Below are 22,858 nucleotides of genomic sequence, written 5' to 3'. Positions count from 1 at the left end.
CTGTCCCTCTCTCCACGATAAGCATATTGATTTCATCTGTAGGTCCACCATCTGGCACGGTGTTTAATATATACAAATTGTCACTAAAAGCTGAAGAATGAATAAATAATATTTTTATATCCTTCCTACAGCTTTACGTTTAAGGCACAGGGGAAACCCAAGGCATTGTCCCGGATCACACAATGACCATACCCAGGTCTCAAGGGACTTCTCTCCAGCTTTGCCTTTCCCAGGAGAGACATCCTTCATGTTTTACAAAACGCATATTGGTCCCACGCAGTTAATACAACTTAGAGCCCACGTGAAGCTTGGGTGATATCACCACTAAGTCTGAATTTCTTGTTTCTTTTGATAAGTGAGATCCGGAGACATTGAACAGTTTTCCACACTACTCACCATTCCCCAAGGTCCCCCTAACTCTGGCAGAGAGGACAGTTGCTATGGAGTTTTGTGCAGTTCTTTTCCTAGTAATGGCTTAAACAGGCATGGAAGCAAAATGAAGCATGAGTGGACCTCGTGTTTGGAGAATGAGGGAGGTGGTAAATTTTAGGGGGAATAACGACCATTCTGACTTGCTGCCTTTAAGGTGCAAACGACCCCCTACTTCAGTCATTTTCACCTTGACCCCTGTGCCCGAGGACCCGGGCATCGAGGCTCATCCCACAGGAATGGTGGGCACCGCGGTTAGGAGCGTGGCTTTCTACATGACCTTGGGCAAGTTTCTTAGCCTCTCTCTGCCTCTGTTTCCTCCTTTGCAAAACGGGATGATAGTAATAATACCTGCCCTGGATGTGGTCACGAGGAGCGGATGAGGCGAGGCATGCACGGAGCTCAGGGCAGCGCCTGATGCTTTGTAAGTGCACAGAGGGAAGAAACTGTTTTCGTCATTATGGGGAGTGACAACATATTGACTTATTCACTCCTTAATTCATTCATTTGGTAAATAATTTTTGACTTACTAAGGAAGTAGGTGCTGCTGAAAAATGCCAAACTAGACATTTTAAAGGTCTACGACCACTTGGTCTTTGCTCAGTGGTTCACAGCCATGATATGCATTAGAATCATCTGGAGAACTCTGGCAGAATGCTGATTCCGGGGGCCTGCTCAACACCAATCACGCCGGAACTTCTGGAGGCAGAGTCCCTGGCCCCGCTACTGATGACAGCTGTGTCAGGTTGAGGTCAGAGTCAGGCACTTTCCTCAAGCCAGAGCCAAGTCACACACGACCCTTACATTTTGCACCCTGGAGCCTCGTCTAGTCATTGCCCCCCCACCCCACCCAGAGCCCTAGGACAGAAGCTTCAGTAGGGCAAGGATTTATTTTTTGTCTATTCCTGCCCCACCCCCAACACACACACACACACACACACACACACACACACAGTATCTGGAACAGCAGTGAGCACATAGTGTGTCCTCGATAAATATTTACTGAAAGAATGAACGGATGGGTGTGAGTGGAAGAATCCTTCTCGAGGTGGGCTGTAGAGCTGGGTCTGCTCCACACAAACCAGGAGTGTGTATTCCTAAACTTCAGATGGTCAGCATTTCTAGAAGGGCCTTAGAGCTCAGCCAGGACAGATTTTCCCCAACCCAAGGCATTCGGGTCTCACCATCAAGATATTTGCCTTCTCTACCTACATCCCTCTTGAACAGTTATTATTATTATTATTTTTTCCATTAATTCATGTTTACTTAAATACATTGGCCTGACGAGGAAACCTTAAAAAGTACTTTCTGTAAAGGAAAAACTATCACTTGCTGTAAATAGATAATTGTGAAAATAGGTCAAAGGAAAGGAATTGTGTTATTAAATTGAGCTGGATGCTGTTGCCGGTGAAGGGACTGGAGCCTGAGCCCTCCTCTCTCGTTACGACGAAGCGAGGTTTACGGGAGAGGTTGTTAAGGACATACTCCCTTTGGACTTTCTCTCAGAGGGAAACAGAAAGATTGGAAGAGAGTTCGAAAGTGGTGCCATTCTGCCCCTACGCACCAGTATGATTGAACGCTATATTCATGTTTATCACCCAAACCCATCTGTGTGGCACTCACCCTACTGGGAGACTTCGCAGCTATCCAACCCCAGCGAGGAGGAAAGTTCACCCAAGGTCACAAGTCGCATTCATTTGACATCTATCTGTGGAACACTTCCTATATGCCTGGCATCTAATGGCCAAGTCCCCATCATCATGCAGTGACCATCCCAGGGACAGAAGAGGAACCGACCCCCTGGGTCCCCTGGCTCAGTCTAGTACTCCCCCTCTGCTCCTACCCACCTGGTGGAAGGTGTTTTCATAATTCCCACCCACGCCCTGCCCGCATGGGTGACTCGGACCCTCAGTGTTGTGTTAATGTCTTTCCTTTTTAATAAAGCAGCTACGTTTTCACCCCGTCTTGGGGCCCCCCGTCTCTGCGACACACGCTTCCAGAACACTGCTAATTTCAGCGTCTGGTTTCCAGACCCAGACGTCAAAACAACTACCTTTCATCTCAGGTTCGTAGCACAGAAAACCTTCAATATTGGGGACAGATAGCCTGGAAGGTGGGTTCATATCGCTCAGCAACATTGCTGTAACTTAACTCCCCCACACCCGATCAAGGCTTTCTCTCCGCCGTGTAGGTATTTTCATACAAATGTTCCTTTCATTTGACTGATTGAAGGTCTCCAACCTGCAATAAATGAAACATCTGATCCCCTTGAATCCAAATCACTTTTTCTTTGATTTTCTTTTACTTCTATTTCTTCGTCCTTTGTTCTGCAGCTCGAGTCAAATTTCCCTTTAGAAATTGAAAGAATGTGTGTGGGTTTTTCCTGCCCCACCCCCCGTCCCTTTTTTTAAACCCAGCTCTAGTGCAACTGCTGGCTCGTGGACTAGAATATTAAGATCGAATTCAATGGCTGACTGTCTCCAGCAGTGTGCTTGGCGTGTCATTGTCTGCCCCCGCACCCCCCTAGTTTTGGGCCATGGCCATACAAATTAGCCTCTGTGTACGAGTCACTGAAGCTGGCTTCCTGAGTAACCCGTAGGCTTGGGAGAAACAACACTAAAGGTTTTTTTTTCTTCCCCTACTGCAGAAAGAGCTAAGTTAGCTGAGGCCTGCATATTGGCATCTGGCTACGGAGGCGAGCACTTAATTGCCTTTATAATAACTTAGACCATCCACATGGTATTGAGTTTCCAGTTTCAGGTAATGGGCCAGTGGAGACTGTCAGTCTTTGGAGTGACTAGCTTGTCCCTATCAGTACTTTCCTTGAGAAGCTGGCAAAGCCCTGTATAGGCTCTCGCCCCTGGCTGGGCCCTGTGTCTATCCTCCACCAAGGTTTTTATCAGCTCAGTGGTCTCAGCTTTGCATCCGGGGAGGCTTGAGTCCTGTGTACTGTGGGTGGTAGTGTTAATTATCATGTGCTAGTAAAATTGTCTCTCTTCCTGAACTGGTAAAAAGGTTTATCCCTTATTGGTGGTTGGGTATGTACCAGGAAGCAATCCTAAGGGACATTCTGTTACATTCCTTAACCTTTGCCCCGCTGCTGTCTAGGGCCAGCTAGCCTTCCTGAACCGTGCAGCCTTCCGGTCTTCAAGGAACTCTCTCCGCTGGTGATCTGTGTCCCACCCCTGGCTCTCATTTACCGCCCCATGGTTAGTAGCCAGCCTTCAAAATGACACACGGGCATTCACACGCTTGTGTCATCTTCTCTCACATTGCACCAGGCTTGGTCTGTGTGACTGAAAACGGCAGAAGTGATGGACGTCTCTTCTGAGAAAGTGACCTTCATCTTGGGTTCTCTCTCTCTCTCTCTTTCCCCACCCATCTCTAGCTTTCTTTCTCGCCTTTCTCCCTCGGATCTCATGCTCTGGAGAAATCAGGCTGCTATGTTGTGAGCAGCCCTATGGAGAGACCCATACTTCAAAAACCCGAAGCTTCCCATCGACGGTGCGTGAGGAACAGAGTCTGCCGATAAACGCGTGAGTAAGTCTGGGAGTGAGTGCTCCAGCCTCAGCCGAGCCTTCAGATGACAGCAGCCCCAGCCAACAGGTTGGCCGCAGCCTCATGAGAGATCCAGAACCATCCGGCTAAGCTGCTTTCAGATTCCTGACCCCTCGGAAGCCGTGCGAGATAACGCGTTTGTTGTTTTAAGCTGCTAAATTTGGGAGTAATTTCTCATGCAGAGATAGATAATTAATACACCATGTAAACTCATCCCGAGGCTCTCTGGGGTGTTCTCGGTCAGCTTACTCAATCTGGCTGGCAGAATTCCCTTATCGTCCCTTACTATGTATTTTCAGTTCTCCTTCCATAAGAGACCCCGAGCCTTGAAAAGGATACGTGGCTGCTTGGAATAATACGTTGTCCAGCTTTCCTTGCAGCTAGGTGCGATCACGTGACTACGTTCTGGTTGGTGGGCGTTATGTGGAGGTGATGGGTGTCACTTCTGGAGAGGGCCTTCCCTGGAGGCATTTTCTCACATTTTCCTTTCTGTACATCTCCCTCTGCTTCCGGTAGGCTGGAGCCCTTCATGAAGCCCGCAGCTCCAGCAGGCATCCTGAATGATGCGGAGCAGAGCAACAAGACGGAAGGCATAAAGGCCTCTGCCACCAAGGGATGACGAACCAAACGCCGAGCACCAGCTCCGGGCATTTTATATGGAAGAGAAAGAAACCTTCTCCATCCCCGTGTTATTGTTATTGTGAAGATAAGTGGGTTGATAGACGCACGATGGTTAGGACACTTAGGCACACAGAAAGTGCTACGAAAGTGTTAGATCGAGGCCTGGCTTTGACCTATAGGCCCAGATCTTTCCTTAGGGGCTTCCTTTTCTCCTACAAGTTTGAATGCTCCTAACGAGGCATTCTCTCTTCTTAAAGACTCACACGTTCTCCTGTGAAGTCACCTCTCTGTATGACAGGTCTCGGGAGGCCCCACCCACCTAGCCATTCTTTCTAGTTGCTCACTCTGCACCCTTGGGTTTAGATCCCTTGGGCCTTTGGGGCGGGGTCTGGGGCTAAATTTCTGGACTTGTCAGATAGTTACTGCCAAAGCATTTGGCCGGATTGATGAAATGAGTGGTGATGCCATTATTGCAATAGGGAGGACCTGAGGGGTGGCCAGGGAGAAGGTTTGGAGAGGGTCCACAGATTGTTAGGGGGAGCTGAGGGCGCGGGTCAAGGATGGGGACGTACACCTGAGTGCAGAACATGCTCGTACTTACGTACGTCAACAGCAGATCACCTACCGCTTCGCCGGCAGAGTGGACAATGCTGACAAGTACCAGTTCAGGCAGATGCCAAGTCCAAGTAATTCTGGCGTCGTTTTCAAGAAACAGTCAGGCTCAACCGGACCCTGCTTTCACAATGTGCACAAGTGAGGGGGTCACATGGCCATTTTAAGATGGGTAGCAGTGGATATTATCTGAAGGAGTTCAAGCTTTAAAACCAGACGGCCCTGTGCGGGATAGCTGCCTCCCTCACCTAATAACATGTCATCCTCGGGCAAGTCAATCGACTTCTCGGAGCCTTAATGCCACCGCCTGTAAAATAATGGCCATAGAGTTGTTGGAATAGTAAGATTTAAAAAACAAAACAAAACAAAACGATCATGCCGTAAAGGATTCGACTAAGAGTAGGGACGATTTCTTACTTAGTTCCTTCCTCTCTCGAGAAGGAAAAAGCTCCTGTTTTTTGTCTCTATGTATTTTGTCCACGGCTCCTGATCATTTTTGGTGTCACCGTGGCAGGAGGAGGGCGTTGCAACGATACAAGAGCCCTGACCTTCAGTTGGCACCTTGAGAAGTCACAGAAATTCTGGTGCTGCAGAAGGCACATGAGGGTCTCAAAGGACAGTCACAGACCTGGTGCCCCAGCTGGTGAAAGCGACTGTGTGAGCTGCAGTCTAGAGGGGGCCGGTGACAGCTTCCTGGCGCTGGCTCTCAGGATTCCCATCTCGGGTGTGTAGAAAATGGCCGCGTGGCCACATCCTGAATGGGACTAGCCAGAGTCACAGGAGGCCGACTCTCCTGCTGATATAGGCGCTCTGCCCTGGGCTGCGTTGGGGGCTTGGTAAGCTCTTTAATGTGTCCTGTAGTTAGTTTTAAACAGTCTCCTCGTCCTTAAAGTTCTCTAAACAACAATCGTCTCTCTCTTCCTCCTTCGCTTGCCTTCTTTGTTTTTCATCTCTGGATCTGTTTCAAGTTGATTGGAAACCCGCTGTTGCGAGTTTGCATGGAGGAGGTGGTGTCCTTCTGCTTGTTACTTGCAGAGAGGCGAACATCAAAAGGCCCCACGCCGGCTCCCCACGTGGCCCAGAGCTTCCCGTATGATGTGGAGAGAAAATCGGGCCTTGTGCCGCCTTCGCTCAGATCATATCAGTGCAGTTTTCCCTTCGCTTAATCTGTAGTTGGAGTCGGCCTGGCAGACTCAGCAGCGGTGGTGGGTGAGGAGGAAGGCCGGGAGGGGAGAGGAAACGGGCCGGGCGGGGCTGGTAGACTCCGAAAGATTTGGAAGGGAGCGGGGAGGGGAGGGCCAGCAGAGTCCAAGGAAAATGTCCGTCAGAGGCTAGGAGAGGGGCTGCAGCATTAACTCCGCTGCTCCTGGCCTCCTCAAGACGTGGGGGGGCTTTCTATTTTGAATCCATAAAACTAGGAGCTTGGAGCGGATGAGCGGTAAGAGACCCAGGCCTGTGTCTTAAAACATGGCCTTGGCTCTGTCACTTGCTCTCTAGGCCTCTTTTTCCTTATCGTCTCTACAGTAGAGGCTGCGAGATGACTCAATAAGATAACCGCAAAGGGGCTCGGAGCGTAACAGGAGCCCAATAGATGCTGCTTAATAGGTCCCTCTTCTCCACACCTGCTGTGTGCACATGGGGAGGATTCTGGGAAATCTTAATTGGATATATTGGTTCCAGTAAACATTTTGGTGTATTTGTTCCAGTAAGCATTTGTAGGCTGTATATGGTCTCTCTTGCATGTTTTTTCCCCCTAAGTATTAAAAATCCTTAGCTTGTAGATTGTACAGAAACGTGTAGTGGGTTGAAATTGGTCGGTGGGCCATGGTTTGCCAACCCCTGCCTTAGAAATAGACTGTCTAGGTTCAAGTCCTGGCTCAGTCACTTACGAGCTGTGTGACATTGGGCAATTCATTTCACCTCTCTGATCATCATTTTCTCTATCTACCTTTTTCATTGTGATGCTGTAAGAATTATACAAACAGATATAACACTTAGCAGACTATCAGGGAAATAGTTAGCACTTAATAGTGATGATTATTAAATGTTATTAATTTGCAGCCTGGTTGAAAGCTTGGTTGGGGATGGAGCTTCATTTTTCTTGCCACAAGGTCAAGGGGGAAACGGTCTCTGAGCATAGGCGGAAGGAATGCACCTCTTGTAATGGAGAAAATATTTAAAAAATATTAAATGCCTATGGTTTTCGTCCAGCTCCTCTGTGAATAATGTTACCTGCAGCCATTCCACCATGAACGCTCCAATAAAGGATCAATGACACCTTGGGAAGGGGAAGCCCATGCTGGACAGGAAGAGGAAGTGGGGAGCCCCTTCCTGGCAGGTGAGAAGTGAGAAGAAATTGAAGGGCTTGGGCAGGTAGGGAAGCAAACAGTGTGCCACAGGAGCTCTGACCACCCTCCTGGCGCTGGGGATGCTGGGGCCGACAGTTCAAATGGCCAGATGGCGTAGACCCCTGAGAGCAAAGCAGACACCGTTAGGCACTTTGCAACAGGCACCAGAGAGTCCTCGGAGGGCACGGTGTGAATAAGAGGTCCCTCCACCCCAGGGTCATCAACATGAGGACTAAAAGGGACTATTTTAACTGAGAGGAGGTGTTGCGAATTGAAGAGTCCTCTTTAATTAGCAAGCTTAAAATACCCATTCTACCACCCAACACACATCCCTAGTAGCGAGAGACTCGGATAGACAATGAGATCAATTATACAGAAGAAAGTGGGTACGTTTTCTCTGCACAGTAGAAGTGGGATCGAAACTGCGACCCCCTGGCCTCATACCCCGTAATGGTAGAACCTTAGGCCCACACCACGTAACATTACACCTTAAGGGGTTTGCCTCTTGGCTGCATCCAGCCACCCAACAATTCCGAGCGTGCTTTCTCCTTCTTTATGATATAATTTTCCTCCTCATCCTCTTCCATCTCGTTTGTCATGAAATGCCCAGCACCGAATGACCACAAGAGTCCAGGAGCAAACGTGAAGTGTGGGGCATGGGGCCGAGGTGAAGAATCTCCTAGCCTCTTCCAGCTCAGCTCCTGGGCCTCTTATATTAGAGACACTGATATGCAGGTAACACCAGCGACCACGTGTGTGTGCGCCCATCATGCTTCTTTATGTACAAGGTGAGTTGTCTCAGCGTGGTCAGGTAAGACTGAGAGGGCCTAGGCTCTCTCCCACCTGTCCCCCTACTTCTGTACACTTGGGCTCCTTAAGTGAGTACACTAACTCCATTATACTTTCATGTGACCACACTTGCCCACGAATCCCACTGCTAAATTAACACCTGGTCTTTCCGTTCCTGGCTCATCCTCCAGTTCACTCCAATTACTCTTTGCTCCTACTAGGAGTTAAATATTCCTGTCATGACTTGACCCTTTGGAAAACGTCTGATGGTTGTATCATAAAACAATGGCAAGGCAGTTTAATTGAGTCTTTTTTTTTTTAAGTGCATACTGACATCTGATACCGAATCATAATGCTTAGCACTCACAGGCAACTTTTCATCTTCAAAGCACTTTGCTGCCATTAAAGGCCACATTTGCCGAAGATAGATTTCCTTCCCTTTGTGTCACACTGAGTCGCATCGGATTGCTTTTGGAGGGGACAGGAGCAGGGACTACCTGGGAGTGCTGAGCTGTGCTTGGAGACAGTCTGGAAATAAGCAGTGGAGAGATCTCATTTCCATTCCAATTTCTCCCAATTGGGTCCCCAGTCATTCCTTTCTTCTCATTTCTTTTTTTTGGGGTGGGGGGCAGGATAGGCTAGGTTACGCTGCAGTAACAAGCAATTCCCTGATCTCAGAGGCTCACGCTTCAAACCCAGTGGGCCAGTTGGGCCTCTGCTCCATATCTCCTCTGCACGAGGGACAGTGGGTCTATATGTAGCCATCACAGCCTTCTTGCTCGTCCTCAGACGATGCAAGCTTCTCTCAACCTCAGGCCCTTTGCACCTGCTGTTTCTTCAACGTGGGATGCTCTTCCCCGAGATCTTTGCATGATTTTCTCACTCCCTTAATTCAGGTAACTGCTCAAATGTCACCTCTTTAGAATGGTCTTCCTAGTCGAAAATAGCATACCATTTTTCCTCTCTATTTTAAAATTGTCGTCTGCTTTTTAAACTGTTCGTATACAGCATGCCTTTGTAAATCTATACATATTTATAGATTTAAAGATTTACAGAGTTATAAAGCCGTGTTACATATGTAACTGTTTATTTTCTGACCCTTCTCTGGAATGTGTGTTCTATAATGGTAGGAAGCCATCTGCCCTGCTTATCACGAAAGCCTCAGCCTCTTCAGCCTCTGCAACAGGGCACAAAGGGGCTCAGTAAACACCTGTGAATGAATGGCTATTGATTATGATGCCAAAACACTGGATGGTTTTGTCACTGGGGGAGATAATTAAGAGAATTTAACCCGATTGTCTGCTATTTTAGTTGTGTCGTTACAGGTACTGGAATTGTCTTCCAATTGTTTTTCTCTTTCTATTTCTGTCTCTCTCTCTTACTCCGTCTCTCACTTTCTCAACCAACTAAAGTCATATACATATATACACTTACATCTACTCAGACAACTTTCCATCATTAGCTGAAGTGATGGAAAGTCGACGCTCTTCGATTTGGTTCTTCATGTGTTGTAGATTTCTAATGAATTCAGTTAATCCCAAGAAAACAAAGTACGAATTTTGCAGTTTTCTGAGAATTGTTGGAACCAGGTCTTCAGCCCGAGATACGCGTCTATAAATATTTTCAGTGCTGAAAGCAGTAATTACATTTCGGTGTTGATTCACACATAAATGTGTTTATATTTCCACCACATGCATATTGGCATGTACATATTTTCCTTTTTCTTTAGGAAATAAAAACACATAAAATACAAATCTTTCTACTTCAAAGTGGCAGCAGAGGAGTTAGAGTTCTAAATATTCTCTGATTTGGAGCGGTGTTCCGCTAGCATGAAACCAACATTTCATCAAAGTGGTTTGCTTCAATCAGGGTTGTACCGGTGAGATATGAATTATAAATCACATCTTCTGTTTTACATGGGAAATGGGAGCTCTGAGGTGGATCACGCTCGAACAGATGGACTGGAGGTGGTTTCATGTCTTCTGCTGCTTACGTTTTGCTTCTAATGTCATTTTCAAAGATTCCATCATTAACTTCAGAGGCGCCCGGGCGAGGAAATTTCAACAACTAAATATGGGTTTTGGCAGAGGTTCCAGCAGCCAAATAAGACAGGGTGGCCTGGGGTGGCTGAGGAATCACAGACAAACAGACCAGAGGGGTTGGCATGGGGGAGAGCAGGGGACAGAGAAGGGATGGCCGCCATTGCATTCTCAGCTCCTACCCCGTATACTCACCGTTAACCCTGGCTTTTGGTTTTCCATCTGGGATGAAGTGGGTTGCACCCGATCGGGGCTGACGTGCTGCGATTCTGCTGTATGAGTTGTTTGTTATATGTTGGGATCCTGATGGGTAAAAAGCCTCCCTCTGTTAGCCTCCTAGAGCTGCTGTAACAAACAACCACGGACTGGGTGGCTGGACACAACAGAAATTTATTCTCTCACACTTCCGGAGGCTAGGAGTCTCAAATCGAGGTGTCATCGGGGGGCGCATGCCCTCTGAAGGCTGTAGGGGAGTGTACTTCCTTGCCTCTGTCAGCTTCCGGTGGCCCCAGATGTTCCTTAAACATCTGGCTTGTGGCTGTGTCCTTCCCATCTCTGCCTCCGTCTTCACATGCGCTTCTTCTCTGTGTGTCTCTGTGTCTTCTCCTTTTTTTTTTATAAGGACGCTAGTCACTGGATTTAGAATACACCCCAAATCCAGGATGATTTCTTCTTGAGATCCTTAACTAATGACATCTGCAAAGACCCTGGTTCCAGGTCACCTTCCTGAGTTTGTGAGTGGACTTGAATTTTGGGGGGGACACGATCCAACACACGATGCTCCCCTAATGCCTGTGCCACTCAGGCTTTCTTGTCTCTCCCTTGGACATCCTGAACCCCTCCTGGACCCAGCAACCAAAGCATCAATTCATGGCAGAACAGAGCGCCTCAGGACTCTGCTCTGCCTCTGGACAGGACTCGCGGGTGTGATGGGCCCTGTCTGCCCCAGTGTCCTGACCAGTAACCAGCACGGACAGTACAGGGGAGAGCAGAGATGGGCAATGAGCACTAAAGAGGCTCGGACTTAGGTGGAGGGAAGATGGCAATTGAAGAGCATGTTCTAGGAAGACTGGGACCTAGTACTGTGGTGTGTGCATGTGCACACGTGAGTGTGTGTGTGCACGAGTAGCCAGGGTGGGGGTGTGTGCTGACAGTAGCCTCTCCTCGGTCGAACTGGATGCCCTTGCTACTAGATAGGCCCAGCAAAATGTGCTTTCCTACACCTACAATTTTACCCATGCTGTGTCTTAGCCTGGAATTTACTTCTTCCTCTCTCTATATGCCTCAGCCTTCAAGGCTTTCTGGAATTTTATTCATATCTGTTGTGCTGAAGACGCATTCCCCATCCTTCCCTGCTCCAAACGTAGGGCAGAGAGAGATGCGGCCTGAGCCCTGTCAGCTGTGATTCTCAGGTTCTGAGTCCGCTGGATTCAACCAATGAGAAGCCCTGCTGGGGCCTGCAGGGCGGGCGTCAGGGAGAAGCCAGAGTGTTTCTCCCCTTCCGCTTCCCCTCCCAGGGAGCCTCCTGCAGAAGCCGTGTCTCCTCCATCATTCCGGTTCCCACTGGGTAATTCCATCTTTCTCAGGGTCACCTTAGTTCCTGCCTCTTCCCTTTGTCTCCCCAGCTTAGGGGTGGCAGTTTCATCTTGCTATTGTCAGTCTCTCGACTTCCTCCCTATCACGTGTCTGGCTTTGTTTTTCCTCCATCATTGCTAACCAATTCCCTGTATTCAATTCCTTCTGGATGAAATGCACAGACTAGTTGACTGAAATGCCTTGGTTGCAGGTCCAACCCTACGTATTACCGTTTACCTCTCTGCCTCCCAATGCGAAGGCGGACTTGTAGAGAGCAGGACCTGTGTCTCACTGAATTTCGGTACCTCTTTCTCAGAGCCTCCTCTCCCACCCTGCCCTGTCCTGGGCCTTTCCCACAAAAGGTTCAATTAAATGTCTGTTGGTCGAATGGATGAATGATAAATAAAACCAGCTTCCCAGGAGCTTGTAAAACGGCAGATAGAGATTGTTATCTCTTTCCTTGACTCAACTTACAGAATTCTTTACTTGCATAGCGCTCGTCACAGTGTGTACTCATAGAGCTATTTGCATGTTTTCTGATTAACATCTGTGGCTCCTCTTCGTCTTCAAGCGGCATGGAACGGTTTGTTCAGCTCACTGAGTTGTCTTAGCACAGTGCCTAGCACTTAGTAGGCGCTCAATAAAATCTTTGTGAAGGGAACAATGGATAGTCCAGGTTAGGGCTTCGACATTTCTAATTGCTTTGAACTTAAAAGAGAAAACGTAGCTTTACTTACCTTGGATTAAAAGGGAAAATACATTGGAAAACAAAATTGAAAGACCGAGAAAGTGTTTAAAAATTCTGCTTGCATTTCCATAATGATATGTCCTTTGGCTTTCACCGACTATTATAGATTTTATCTCATTTGACTTTAGAGACCTCCGTTAAACAGGGAAAGATAAAGCTTTTTTTCCTTCTGCAGCTACAGAGACAGAAACCAGGCCCCTCTTCTCCCTCCTCCCAGACCCGGCGTTTATCAGACTCCAATATTTTGTAGGTTTCCCATCTGAATCTCTCACAGGCGCTGACCTCCCCGAGGGCAGGAGCTGTGTTGGGATGGTCACTGGTGCTGATCACAAACATTCCAGTTCTTTCCTGTTTCCAGCACACGGTAGCTGTGCGTTTCTAGGCCCCCTTTAAAGTTAGGTGGGGGCAATGACATGTGAGAGCGGAAGTGACACGTGTCACTTCCGGGAGGAAGCTTAAAGAGCAAGTGCATGATTTCCTACTGCCCTAGAAATGCAGGTGCACCTGTCCAGCCCGGGTCTCTGAGTGACTCCGAGGAGCAGCGCCCCTTGCTGACCAGTGACAGACATGCAGCATGAATGAGAAGTTAACTTAGCTTTCTTTTTCTGAGACTGTGAGCTTGCTTACTTTTGCAGCATGATCCAGCCCCTCCTGACTGATATTCATGTCTTAGTCATTCTTCTAGCTCCTGGATCCAGTATAGTACCCGGCATATGGTGGTCTCTCGATAATTATTTGCCAAATGAATAAATGAATGAAGACAGAATCCTTACCTTCAAAAGGAGCCGTTATCATGTGTCAATTGAGTAGGAAGGGGGTGAATGTGGGAATAGAGATAGTGCTAAGTTAGGGTAGGTTGGGTGTAGGAGTAGAAGGTCTCATTCCCAAACTGGAATGCTGGTTATAGTTAATCCTGTCATTTGCGGGTTTAGAGGTTAAAATACCATTCTTAGGATATTGATTTTAGCAGTGGAGAAAAAAGAATTAATTCTTGACCGCTGAGATAAAACGAGGCAGAAGAATCAGCAGGTGGTGGAAACAGCATTTCTCCTCCCCCACACTCATTTCTTCTTTCTCATGGCTTAATTTAAATATGCCAATTTATCTGCTGCCTATTGCTATTATCTAGTCACACGTTTCTCCGGGCATTTAGTGCACAAATATGGCGAGTAGTTACTGAGTGCCGGCTCCTGGGTTAGGTACCAGGTGGATACAATGTGATCGAGTCTCTTAAGAAACTCACAAGTGCGTAGGGAGAAAGACCCAAGTTCGGCGGTGTCAGGCCCAAACCCAGGCCCAAAACACCTGCGTGGGGTAACTAACTATGCTCATTGCCGCTTTCATTTCTTCCTCCTCCCATGTCCTTTAAATTGTTTCCCCATCCTTGAGCAGCACAGAAGCTCTTTAAGGAAGGAAAGGACAGTCCTATTGTCCCCATTTGCAAGATGAGGACAGAGAAGCACTGAAGGAGTAAGACACTCAGCCAGGGTCAGCGTCAGAGCTGTCACGGGGACTATGGTCAGAGGATACCAGCTGGCAAAGAAATCAGTCCAGTGCAGGCCAGTGACTTCCTCAAGGTCATCTGGTGAGTCAGTGTCAAAATCAAGACCAGAACCCAGTTCTCCAGGTCTGCCATGTTCCCGGATGTGTCTTGTCCAAGCGACATGGGCTTTTTAAAGAAACCAAGTTCTGGCTCACTAGCAAAACTTCTTCATGTTGATTGGTTTTGCTTCAAATCAAAACCAATTAAATACAAGAATCAGAAACACCAGGCAGACAGCTGCCTTCTCAAGACCTCCCAAGGCCCTCCTTGCTCTGACGTGCGTGGATGAAACAGACCTGAGCTCTGGGCCGCACGCCGTGTGGACATCGTCCAGCTCTGCATGCCAGTTGCACGCAATCAATATTGTCGGGGTTTGTGCAAGCATCTCTTAACACCAGAAGCTGAGGAGGCAGGTGGATAATTTTGCAGTGGGGGAGGAGGAAAGCAGGCCTACCAGGTATCTGTTACTCGGAGAGAGATGAAAGGGGAATCAGCAAGCCCTTTCAAAGCTGAAAACAGCCTGCCTGGGCCGATCACATGGATGGCCAGCCAGCTGGACGACAGGAATTTCTTCCACTGCGGTTGACCGGACTAGGCAAACTTCTCTGGGCTGCTTGTGTTAATAGGTGGTTAATGATTGATGCAGGGGCCTTTCATGTCACCAAATGAAAGACAGAAACAGGGGCCTGGCTTTGGAGTTGATGACTACACCAGTGCTTCTTCCGTGCAAGGGCGGAATTTTAAAACATTTATGTTGGCTGAGCTTGAGCTGGGCTACACAACAGCTCGTCGGAGAAATGAAACGATCTTGTCTGGTGTTCGCCTTCCTTTGTTCTTTCACTCAGACATTAAAAATACAGCAGGCTAAAAGGAGAAAATAAATTTCAAAGATCCTGGTAGATGTCAGGCGCAGAGAGGAAGCGAGATGTGGGGTGAGTTTGCTAAACAGACAAAGCGAGTAGGTAGGATTTGTGTAGTAGATTCTTTGGAGACAGAGACTCTGTCTGGGCTCCTCACAGCCTCCCTGGGGGGTTTCTGGTACATGGGCCTGATGCACCTGCTGCCTTGCTTCCTGGGTTAGGGATTTTGCAGAACATTTCAGAGTGTGCTCATGAAATAGCTCTTCTCTCGACTCAGCTAAGCTGATAGCTTCCAAAAGTGGTGTGGCTCGGACACATTGCATTCGAAGGACCAAATTACTTCTTTGGAACTCTCTTCCCATTGTAGATCAGACTCTCTCTTACACTGATAATGGGTAATAAGTAAGGTGACTATGTAATTTATTTGCCTAACTGTCATCCTTTTGGGGTTGAAAATGTACAACAGGCATAGACTGGAATTGTCCCAGGAAGCTAGGATGGATGGATGTTCATTGACAACCATACGCCCATAACGACAGCACTGTGTTCTTGCTGCTCCGTTTGCCGCTGCTGTAACCCGTTCGCTCTCTGCCCTTCTCTCCGTGCCCTGTGCTCCATTTCATAGATGAGGAAACTGAGGACAGAGAGGGTAAGTCATTTGCCAAGATGTACAAGTAGAAAGTGGTAGACTCTGGAACCAGGTCTCGTACGAGTGATTGGAATCAGGACAGTGAGATGGGTCTTCCTCAACAAGGCACTCAGAATGATGACACGGGGGCCTCCGACCTCATCCCAGCACAGCCAGGCAGCTCCAGCAGCTCAGCGCACACCCTGCAGTTCAGAAAACAGACGCAGAGGGGCGTATGGCTCGGGCGGGTCTTCTTGAGAAAGATAAAGCATCAACTCTCTATGCTTTTCTCTTTGGAGCTGTTGCTTTAATACTGTAGAGCGGCAAGGTCCCCGGACCTGCAAAATCAGCATCTCTTATTAAAAGGCCAACCCCTGGGCTCCACCCTAGACCAACTGAATTGGATTACCTACGGCAGCACCCAGCAACCTGTATTTTAACAAGCCCTCCCGGGGTATTGATGCCCCCTGGCCCTTTGGGCTTCCTGCCTGATGCCTGGCACTGTCCGGCTGTCAGAGTCCCTTGGCAGTTCCCAAATTCTTTTTTCGTCTAATGGGATTGAGAACAGGTGAGAGGATGACATGAAAACCCCAGGTCGCCTGCCTTTCCGCTTCCCTTGTGGGCCCCGTCTCTACTCGTGCAGCTGTGAAAATCATCGAAGCAGTTGTTCATGAATATTTCAGGGCCTCTGACAAATCCCGAGGCTGATCAGCAGGGCTCAGAGGCAGAAACCCAGGACTGGCCAACCTTACAGCCTGTTGCTAATAGAACCAGTTATTTATTCATCGAGTCCTTGCGGGGCCCCCAAATCTGGAAAGAGAATGCCTTGGTAAATGAGGAGCCCATGTCTGGTGGGGACAGAGGTTGTGACTGACCTTCTCTCTGCTGAGAAGTTTCTGTAGGAAGGGACGGGGATCACTTCAACACCGCGATTGAAGTTGGGTTCTATTACTTGGGGATAAGTAGCAGAAATGAGCTAAGTCAAGGGAGGAAAAAAGAAGTCTATTAAAAAGTGTATCAGCCAGGGTTCAATTAAAAAAAACAAAACCAGCAGAAGATATATATTAAGAGGTTTATTGCAAGGAATTGGCTTACGTGATGGTGGGACTGGCTGGACAACCGAGGCTGTAGGATAGGCTGGCAGGAAGGGAGGGCTGGAACTCTCAGCCATGGGTGGAGCTTCTTCTCTTCTGCAAAGTCTTGATTCTGCTCTCAAGACCTCTCACTTGATTGAGTCAGGCCGACCCAGGCACTCTAGGATAAGCTCTCTCACTTAAAGTCAACTGATTAGGGACGTTAATCACATCTACAGAATCCCTTCACAGAAACATCCAGATTAGTGTTTGATTAGACGACTGGGGGCTACAGCCTAGCCAAGTTGGCACATATAAGTGACCATCACAAAAAGGCAGGAAGAAGCTCCAGGAATAGAGGAAAAACCACACCGAAAGGATCAAGGGCTATTCTGGAAGTCCAAGTATCAGGAACGCATGGAATGCTTCTGCTCCAACCATATTTAGGCAGAAGGGTTCCGACTAATTCTGACCTTGTGTCATTTCTGCCGAAGGTTACATTTCCTGAGTTTCTAGGACACCTTCGATTCGATTCCAAAAATCACACGGTTTTTCACGGGGAGGACACTGGATCCCAACAGTATTGACATACTTATTCATTTGCCCTATCCTACAATATACCCCAAATAGTTTCAGAATTTCTACATCGATATCTCCACTGAAAAAAAAACCTCTAAGTGAAGTTCGAGCTTTCTTTATACTTTTTTTGTTCTTAGACTATATTCTACTATATGTGGACAGTCAGAATGTTGTGTTCAAAAGTTACTAGAATTGCTTTTTGTGTGGGCGTGTGCTTATATTTTGCTTGCGATATACAGTTGAGTCCATTCATTTGAACTGTCTTTGAGTTCAATGTTAAGGTTTGCTTTCTAGACCTTTTTAAACTGAATTTTGTTCTTTTAAAATATTCACAAGGTTCGAATGTCAGAGGCCATGTTTAAGAGGATCTATTCAGTGAAGTCTTCTCCTCCGTTTTCCCTTTTTCCGGCCCATCCCTCTAAGAAACCATTTTCATTCATTTCCGGTTTATCTTTCCTGAGTTTCTTTTTGTAAAAATAAGCAAATACTATATGTGTTCTTATTTCCTCATAGTACACACACATAATATAGCATATTATATACATTAAATTTTTTTTTTTTAAATTGTGGTAAAAAACACATAACTTAAAAATCATCAACCATTTTAAGTGTACGGTTCAGTACTGTTAAGCATATTCTCATTGTTGTGCAACAAAGCTCTAGAACTTTCTCATCTTGCCAAACTAAAATAATTCTCCACTTTCCTCTCCCTGCAGCCCCTGGCGACCACCACACTTGTTGTTACTATGAAATTGACTGCTTTAGATTTGCTCATGTAAGTGGAGTCTTACAGTATTTCTCCTTTTATGACTGGCTTATTTCACCCAGCATAATGTCCTCAAGGTTATACACACGTTTGTTTGGCTCTTGTTATGTGACTTAACAATATTTGCTAGAAGTCACTCCGTGTTGGTTAAGAGAAGTCTCTTTCATTCTTTTTTTGTGATCGCATAGTGCTCTGTTGCATGGATACACAATAATTTATTCATCCAGTCTTTAGTGGATGAGCATTTAGGTTTTCGATAGTTTCAATATTTTACGAAAACAAGAAGTGTCACAGTGACACTTCTTTATTTTTTAAGGGTGTATTTTGGGAGTAAATTCGTGTAAGCGGGATGGTGGCTGTGGCAAAGGGTAGAGGCATAAGTAGTTTTGTTAACTATTGCCAAATTCCCTTCCTATGAGTCGCGCCTTCTTGCATTCATTCCCTCCAGCAATCCCCAAGAGTGCCTGTTTCCCTGCAGCGTCTCCAGCAAAGTGTGTTGATGAGGTTTTGAATTTTTGCCAACGTGATAGGCGAGAGACAATACCTAGGTCTAGTTCTAGTAAGTGTTGCTAATACTATGAGCTCGATTGAACATCTTTTCATGTGTTTAGAGACCATTTGTATAGCTTTTGTCGTGAACAACAAAATAGATTTACCCATTTTAGAGTTTTCACTTTTTTCCTCTCAAATTTTAGAGCAGAGACTACACTCTTGACAAATGTACTTGTTATAAATACTAATGTAGAGAAAGCAAACATTTATCGTTGTTATCCATTTTTTCTGTCCAGCATCCAACTTCCTCCTTCCTAAAAGCATCGCAATGGCTCTTTTAGGGAATGTCCCATTGCGTGGAAGAGGCCACGTCCACCTACCCCACACACTGGTCGTGATAGCGGCTAACACAAACAGACCTAGGCAGTCAGGCACAGCTCTTTGGACTCTGAAACTTGAGTAGGTGACTCTACAACTCAGGGAGGTAGGTCACTTGTCACTAGTAGCCATGGCAGCAAGCTCTCTACCAGCTCTGCAGGGAACTCTGCTATGATTTTGCAGCCCAGCTCTCCTGAGATGGCTGGGTTCCTGCTGGTTCTGAGCCCACTATTCCTGGCTCTGGTTGAGACTCTGAGCCCCAACCACCTCCCAGGTAACTAACAGCCTCTGTTTACACTCTCCAGAGTCAGTTTCTATTGCTCACTCTCAAGAATCCAGATTCGTTCTTTCATTTGACAATAATTATCGCGCTCCTATGAACGTGTTCTTTCAGGCATGAGAAATGCAGCTGTGAACAAAAGAGAAAATTCTCATATTCCTGGAGCTTACCTTCGAGCCGGCGAGGCAGACAATGCGGGAGAGAAGGCAGGCAGATGGAGCCTTGAAAGGTGGTAAGTGCTTTGGAGAAAAATGAAGCAGAGAAAAGAGACAGGTAATGGGAGTGGGCGGGTAGCGATTTTAGAGAAAGTGGTCAGGGAAGGCCACGTGAGATGTCGACAGTTGAGTAACAACTCGTAGGAGCTGAGGATACAAGTCACGCAAAATAACTGAGAGAAAAGAGGTTCTAGGCACAGGGACCTGAAAATACAGTGATGCCGAGGCAAGGTGTGTCTGGTAGATTTGAGGGCACCGATATGCCTAGAGATGAGTGGGCATGGGGGGAGGACAGTAGAAGAGGTCTGGGAGGGAAGGAGAGGGGTGGAGGTGGGTGTGACTGTCGGGTCACATGGATTATGCTTGGGACTCTTCTCTGAGGAGGCGGCTGCCATGGGAGGGTTCTAAGCAGAGGATGGCATGACCTCCTTTAAGAGTCTGAGGTGGCTCCTGAGTGTAGAACAGACGATCTGGGGAGGCGTTACCAGAGGAGACAAAATGATGCAACAATCTCAGACATTATGGCACTTTGACCAGGGTGGCAGTAGAGGGTGAATACAGTAAAAAAAAAAAATCATCTAGTGTGCTCTCTGTGGTACTTGTGTGTACTTGGGGAATTGCTGTACTACAAAATGAAGACCTAAATCTCATGCCACAGGCTAGCGATCCTATTGCAACCTGAGAAGAGTCACCTGAACGTGGTTGGCCTTCAGCGTCTCACTTGTCCTCTGGCTAACAGGCAGAGTGGAACTGTTATTACAGTGGTACAGATGAAGAAACGGAGACTTTGGGCTCTAGTTGGGGAATTAGACTAAAAAAAAGAAATACATAAATGAAAAAATGGCCACCTGTCGTAAATACCACGAGAAAGGATAAAATGAGTCTGAGATAGGAATTGGAAGAGTGGTACGATCTCGGGAGGCCTGTATTCTAAAGAAAGAAAAAGAGCTAGCCAAGAGGAAGATGGACGGAGAGGGTGAATCGGGCGGCGGGAGCAGCGTGTGCAAAGGCCCTGAGGCGGGAGTGTGCAGGCCGTGCTGGAGAACCTGAGGGAAAGAGTTTGGATTTCGCTCCCAGTGGCTCGTCTCCCATCTCACATGCATGTGCCGCATGAGCTCCAGTTCAGCTGTTTGTTCTTTGGCGTAGAACATGGAGCTGTTTCTTAATTGCTCTATATTTAGCTTTGTTGCAAAATCTATAATTTAAAAACCACTGGGCTGAGCTGGTAATTCAGCTTCCATGGTCCATTTATTCTTTGGCTTTGGCTGCTGAGGTAGCCCACCGAGGTGACAGGGTGTGCTGGTCACGATGGAAGTGTTAGCAGAACATCTGCTCCTCCAGTGCTGGCCTGGGTCGAGCTGCCAAACCCGGAGCTAATCCTAGAGACCCTTGGTTTAGTTTTATACAAAGGGGGTCTGGACAGGGGACAGCAGAACAGCTGGGGCCTACTGGAGGGGTGGCCACAGCATCACAGACCCTGGATCGATTCATTGGGCTGTGCTATTTACAAACCACATCGCTTTCTCTCTCTGGGGCTCAGTTTCCTAAAACTGTCAAATGGATTGGGTGAAATAGGGGATCCAAATCTAGGAGGCATTCTTATTTGCTCTTAGTGGTAGTGTCACCCAGTACACCTTCTTCATTTGACATTATAATTTTAAAGGCACATTCTCTTTGATCTAGCCATTTCACCTGAAAGAATCTTTCTTCCGAATGCACTCACACATTTAGACAGATACGTAGGCACAAAGATATTCATATCAGCACTGTTCATGATGGCAAAGGATTGGAAACGGCCTAAACATCCATCGATAGGGAAATGATGGGATAAATTATGGTGCATCCATACAAAGGACTATTATGCAGCCTTTGAAAAGAAAGAGGTAGATCTATATGTATGATGCCTAAATATAAGGTGTGATACCTCAATATATTGATATATAAAACAGCAAAGCATTGCGTGCATTTGTGTTTTAAAAAAGATGATAATGCACTATGCTTGCATGTGCATATTATGATCATTAGAAACAGATGCAAGAGGCTGGTACCAGTGGTTGTCCTGGGAGCTCGTAGGGCAGTGTGAGAAGGAAGTTTCTTTTTCACTATATATATTCCTTTGGTACTATCTGAAGTTTTTCTTCCACATGCATGATTGCATAAACTAATTAAATTAAATTTTAAAATGTTTTAAATGCCTCCAGAGCCAGATAGGTAATGTCGATGACAAGAAACGGGCTAGGTATGAAACAACAGGGAGCGGCAGGGATAGTGGTGAACCCAAATGCTCAAGTCCCCGCCCCCAAAGGCAACTGTCACTCAGCCCCACTCAACCGTGGCCATGGGGCAGGAGGCCAGTGTGGCCAGACCTGACTTCTCAAGAGAAACAGAAATTTACATTTTAATGTGAACCCTTCTGATGCTTATGTGTTAGCAACTGGTTAAACTGTTATAAACCAAACCAAACCAAACCAAACCAAAACAAAACAAGACACAACTCAACAGGGTGGGTCATGAAAGGCTCGGGCCGGCGTTTGTTCCTGGCATCCAGTCTGTGATTGCTGTATTCATGATTTTTAAGTTTCCTTTCAGCTTTAGCGGTCCTCTGCCTGGGACCCTTGTAGCCATTGCATAGGTATCTGCATGCACACAGTGGGTCTTTTACAGGTTGGTCCCAGGTGACTCTGCAAATGGTGGCCCTGGCCAGTGGGGCACAGTGATGGCTTCGTGCCAGCCACCATGGTAAATAGAAAAAAACCATGGGTTTTCATAAGTATGGGGTGCTTAGCTTGAGGCCAGCCTCAGTTTCCTAATTTATGAAATGGAGACAATCCCCACCCCTGTCCCACGGTGGCTGTGAGGATGACATGAAGAACTGAGTGTGAGAGGGCTTTTGAAATGGCGGGGCACGGGACTGGCATTGCTTCAGGGACATGAAGCCTGGGCAGCCAGCTCCAGGCCTCCCGGTCAATTTCCTTCCTTCCCATTCTCATGGGGTCTTGGATAGTTTTCAGCCTTATTGAAGAAGCTCAATGAAGCCAATGTCACACACATCCAGACCCTAATTTTACCCCTAACTACCCTCATTGGCTACTTAGACACGAATACCCACATGCAAACACACGTCCCCCAGACATACTGGAATGAAGATGCTCTTTGCCAAGAACTGTGTCGAAGCCCAGAGAGAGGTTATCTTCCAGTCCCTGTGAAATGACTTGACGTGGAAAAATAAAACGTTCAAATCAGAGCGGCATGGGAAATTTCTACAGCAGGACAACAATTTCTCAAGTCATCCATGCTTTTGTCACCAATATCGATATCCTTTTAC

At 47.0% G+C, this 22,858-nt stretch overlaps 1 long non-coding RNA gene across 1 annotated transcript; it reads left to right on the top strand.

The window, feature by feature from the left end:
- The first annotated feature begins 15,030 nt into the window (after window positions 1-15,030).
- On the top strand, window positions 15,031-19,537 carry LOC120617394 (uncharacterized). Its single transcript, XR_005656903.1, has 4 exons — window positions 15,031-15,194; window positions 15,589-15,771; window positions 18,119-18,177; window positions 19,433-19,537. It is a non-coding gene; the product is annotated as an uncharacterized LOC120617394 (long non-coding RNA).
- Window positions 19,538-22,858: the final 3,321 nt, after the last annotated feature.

The sequence above is a fragment of the Pteropus medius genome, unplaced genomic scaffold (genome assembly GCF_902729225.1).
Source record: "Pteropus medius unplaced genomic scaffold, Ma_sr-lr_union100, whole genome shotgun sequence".
Classification (NCBI taxonomy): domain Eukaryota; kingdom Metazoa; phylum Chordata; class Mammalia; order Chiroptera; family Pteropodidae; genus Pteropus; species Pteropus medius.
The sequence above is the reverse complement of the archived record's forward strand: the minus strand, read 5'-3'. Positions and strand labels throughout refer to the sequence as shown.